Raw genomic sequence first — 6,169 nt, 5'->3', positions numbered from 1 at the left:
CCATCATCCCTGTCTCACATCTTCATACTACATCACCATCATCCCTGTCTCACATCTTCAACTACATCACCATCATCCATGTCTCACATCTTCATACTACATCACCATCATCCCTGTCTCACATCTTCATACTGCATCACCATCATCCATGTCTCACATCTTCATACTACATCACCATAATCCCTGTGTCACATCTTCAACTACATCACCATTATCCCTGTCTCACATCTTCATACTGCATCACCATCATCCATGTCTCACATCTTCATACTACATCACCATAATCCCTGTGTCACATCTTCAACTACATCACCATCATCCATGTCTCACATCTTCATACTACATCACCATAATCCCTGTGTCACATCTTCAACTACATCACCGTCATCCCTGCCTCACATCTTCATACTACATCACCATTATCCCTGTCTCACATCTTCGTAATACATCACCATCATCCCTGTCTCACATCTTCATACTACATCACCATCATCCCTGTCTCACATCTTCGTAATACATCACCATCATCCCTGTCTCACATCTTCATACTACATCACCATCATCCCTGTCTCACATGCTCAACTACATCACCATCATCCCTGTCTCACATCTTCATACTGCATCACCATCATCCCTGTCTCACATGCTCAACTACATCACCATTATCCCTGTCTCACATCTTCATACTGCATCACCATCATCCATGTCTCACATCTTCAATTACATCACCATCATCCCTGTCTCACATCTTCAACTACATCACCATCATCCCTGTCTCACATCTTCAACTACATCACCATCATCCCCGTCTCACATCTTCAACTACATCACCATCATCCCTGTCTCACATCTTCAACTACATCACCATCATCCCTGTCTCACATCTTCAACTACATCACCATCATCCCTGTCTCACATCTTCATACTACATCACCATCATCCCTGTCTCACATCTTCAACTACATCACCATCATCCCTGTCTCACATCTTCAACTACATCACCATCATCCATGTCTCACATCTTCAACTACATCACCATCATCCATGTCTCACATCTTCATACTACATCACCATCATCCCTGTCTCACATCTTCAACTACATCACCATCATCCCTGTCTCACATCTTCAACTACATCACCATCATCCCTGTCTCACATCTTCAATTACATCACCATCATCCCTGTCTCACATCTTCAATTACATCACCATCATCCCTGTCTCACATCTTCAACTACATCACCATCATCCCTGTCTCACATCTTCAATTACATCACCATTATCCCTGTCTCACATCTTCAATTACATCACCATCATCCCTGTCTCACATCTTCAATTACATCACCATCATCCCTGTCTCACATCTTCATACTACATCACCATCATCCCTGTCTCACATCTTCAATTACATCACCATCATCCCTGTCTCACATGCTCAACTATCTACGTACCTACCTACCTACCTATCAATCTACCTACCTACCTACCTACCTACCTACCTACCTACCTACCTGCCTGCCTGCCTGCCTGCCTGTCAATCTGCCTGCCTGCCTGTCAATCTGCCGACCTGTCAATCTGCCGACCTGAATCTGCCTGCCTGCCTGCCTGCCTGCCTGCCTGCCTGCCTGCCTGCCTGCCTACCTGCCTGCCTACCTATCAATCTACCGACCTGAATCTACCTACCTACCTACCTACCTACCTGCCTGCCTGCCTACCTACCTACCTACCTACCTACCTACCTATCAATCTACAATGACAGTCCACTACATTACAGTATATCAGTCTGAATGACAGTCCACTACATTACAGTATATAACAGTCTGAATGACAGTCCACTACATTACAGTATATAACAGACTGAATGACAGTCCACTACATTACAGTATATAACAGTCTGAATGACAGTTACAGTATATAACAGTCTGAATGACAGTCCACTACATTACAGTATATAACAGACTGAATGACAGTCCACTACATGAATGACAGTATATACAGTAGTCTGAATGACAGTCAACTATATTACAGTATATAACAGTCTGAATGACAGTCCACTACATTACAGTATATAACAGTCTGAATGACAGTCCACTACATTACAGTATATAACAGACTGAATGACAGTATATAACAGTCTGAATGACAGTCCACTAACAGTCTGAATGACAGTCCACTACATTACAGTATATAACATAATGACAGTCCACTACATTACAGTATATAACAGTCTGAATGACAGTCCACTACATTACAGTATATAACAGTCTGAATGACAGTCCACAACATTACAGTATATAACAGTCTGAATGACAGTCCATTACATTACAGTATATAACAGTCTGAATGACAGTATATAACAGTCTGAATGACAGTCCACTCACTACATTACAGTATATAACAGTCTGAATGACAGTCCACTACATTACAGTATATAACAGTCTGAATGACAGTATATAACAGTCTGAATGACAGTCCACTACATTACAGTATATAACAGTCTGAATGACAGTATATAACAGACTGAATGACAGTCCACTACATTACAGTATATAACAGTCTGAATGACAGTATATAACAGTCTGAATGACAGTCCACTACATTACAGTATATAACAGTCTGAATGACAGTCCACTACATTACAGTATATAACAGTAATGACAGTATACAGTCTGAATGACAGTCCACTACATTACAGTATATAACAGTCTGAATGACAGTATATAACAGTCTGAATGACAGTCCACTACATTACAGTATATAACAGTCTGAATGACAGTATATAACAGACTGAATGACAGTCCACTACATTACAGTATATAACAGTCTGAATGACAGTCCACTACATATACAGTATATAAGTCCACTACATTACAGTACTGAATGACAGTCCACTACATTACAGTATATAATGACAGTATATAACAGTCTGAATGACAGTCCACTACATTACAGTATATAACAGTCTGAATGACAGTATATAACAGTCTGAATGACAGTCCACTACATTACAGTATATAACAGTCTGAATGACAGTATATAACAGTCTGAATGACAGTCCACTACATTACAGTATATAACAGCCTGAATGACAGTCCACTACATTACAGTATATAACAGTCTGAATGACAGTCCACTACATTACAGTATATAACAGACTGAATGACAGTCCACTACATTACAGTATATAACAGACTGAATGACAGTCCACCACATTACAGTATATAACAGTCTGAATGACAGTATATAACAGTCTGAATGACAGTCCACTACATTACAGTATATAACAGACTGAATGACAGTCCACTACATTACAGTATATAACAGTCTGAATGACAGTCCACTACATTACAGTATATAACAGACTGAATGACAGTCCACTACATTACAGTATATAACAGTCTGAATGACAGTCCACCACATTACAGTATATAACAGACTGAATGACTGTCCACCACATTACAGTATATAACAGACTGAATGACAGTCCACTACATTACAGTATATAAATGACAGTCCACTGAATGACAGTCCACTACATTACAGTATATAACAGTCTGAATGACAGTATATAACAGTCTGAATGACAGTCCACCACATTACAGTATATAACAGTCTGAATGACAGTATATAACAGTCTGAATGACAGTCCACTACATTACAGTATATAACAGTCTGAATGACAGTCCACTACATTACAGTATATAACAGTAATGACAGTCCAACATTACAGTATATAACAGTCTGAATGACTGTCCACTACATTACAGTATATAACAGTCTGAATGACAGTATATAAGAGTCTGAATGACAGTCCACTACATTACAGTATATAACAGTCTGAATGACAGTCCACTACATTACAGTATATAACAGTCTGAATGACAGTATATAACATTACAGTAATGACAGTCCACTGAATGACAGTATATAACAGTCTGAATGACAGTATAATATAACAGTCTGAATGACAGTCCACTACATTACAGTATATAACAGACTGAATGACAGTCCACTACATTACAGTATATAACAGTCTGAATGACAGTCCACCACATTACAGTATATAACAGTCTGAATGACAGTCCACTACATTACAGTATATAACAGACTGAATGACAGTCCACTACATTACAGTATATAACAGTCTGAATGACAGTCAACTACATTACAGTATATAACAGTCTGAATGACAGTCCACTACATTACAGTATATAACAGACTGAATGACAGTCCACTACATTACAGTATATCAGTCTGAATGACAGTCCACTACATTACAGTATATCAGTCTGAATGACAGTCCACTACATTACAGTATATAACAGTCTGAATGACAGTCCACTACATTACAGTATATAACAGACTGAATGACAGTCCACTACATTACAGTATATAACAGTCTGAATGACAGTCCACCACATTACAGTATATAACAGTCTGAATGACAGTCCACTACATTACAGTATATAACAGACTGAATGACAGTCCACTACATTACAGTATATAACAGTCTGAATGACAGTCAACTATATTACAGTATATAACAGTCTGAATGACAGTCCACTACATTACAGTATATAACAGTCTGAATGACAGTCCACTCACTACATTACAGTATATAACAGACTGAATGACAGTATATAACAGTCTGAATGACAGTCCACTACAATACAGTATATAACAGTCTGAATGACAGTCCATTACATTACAGTATATAACAGTCTGAATGACAGTCCACTACATTACAGTATATAACAGTCTGAATGACAGTCCACAACATTACAGTATATAACAGTCTGAATGACAGTCCATTACATTACAGTATATAACAGTCTGAATGACAGTATATAACAGTCTGAATGACAGTCCACTCACTACATTACAGTATATAACAGTCTGAATGACAGTCCACTACATTACAGTATATAACAGTCTGAATGACAGTATATAACAGTCTGAATGACAGTCCACTACATTACAGTATATAACAGTCTGAATGACAGTATATAACAGACTGAATGACAGTCCACTACATTACAGTATATAACAGTCTGAATGACAGTATATAACAGACTGAATGACAGTCCACTACATTACAGTACATAACAGTCTGAATGACAGTCCATTACATTACAGTATATAACAGTCTGAATGACAGTATATAACAGTCTGAATGACAGTCCACTACATTACAGTATATAACAGTCTGAATGACAGTATATAACAGACTGAATGACAGTCCACTACATTACAGTATATAACAGTCTGAATGACAGTATATAACAGACTGAATGACAGTCCACTACATTACAGTACATAACAGTCTGAATGACAGTCCACTACATTACAGTATATAACAGACTGAATGACAGTCCATTACATTACAGTATATCAGTCTGAATGACAGTATATAACAGTCTGAATGAAAGTCCACTACATTACATTATATAACAGTCTGAATGACAGTATATAACAGTCTGAATGACAGTCCACTACATTACAGTATATAACAGTCTGAATGACAGTATATAACAGTCTGAATGACAGTCCACTACATTACAGTATATAACAGCCTGAATGACAGTCCACTACATTACAGTATATAACAGTCTGAATGACAGTCCACTACATTACAGTATATAACAGTCTGAATGACAGTCCACTACATTACAGTATATAACAGACTGAATGACAGTCCACTACATTACAGTATATAACAGTCTGAATGACAGTCCACTACATTACAGTATAACAGTCTGAATGACAGTCCACTGACATTACAGTATATAACAGACTGAATGACAGTCCACTACATTACAGTATATAACAGTCTGAATGACAGTCCACTACATTACAGTATATAACAGACTGAATGACAGTCCACTACATTACAGTATATAACAGTCTGAATGACAGTCCACCACATTACAGTATATAACAGACTGAATGACTGTCCACCACATTACAGTATATAACAGACTGAATGACAGTCCACTACATTACAGTATATAACAGACTGAATGACAGTCCATTACATTACAGTATATAACAGTCTGAATGACAGTATATAACAGTCTGAATGACAGTCCACCACATTACAGTATATAACAGTCTGAATGACAGTATATAAGAGTCTGAATGACAGTCCACTACAATACAGTATATAACAGT

Source organism: Oncorhynchus keta, unplaced genomic scaffold, assembly GCF_023373465.1.
Source record: "Oncorhynchus keta strain PuntledgeMale-10-30-2019 unplaced genomic scaffold, Oket_V2 Un_contig_14236_pilon_pilon, whole genome shotgun sequence".
Taxonomy (NCBI): Eukaryota; Metazoa; Chordata; class Actinopteri; order Salmoniformes; family Salmonidae; genus Oncorhynchus; species Oncorhynchus keta.
Note: the sequence above shows the minus strand (reverse complement) of the source record.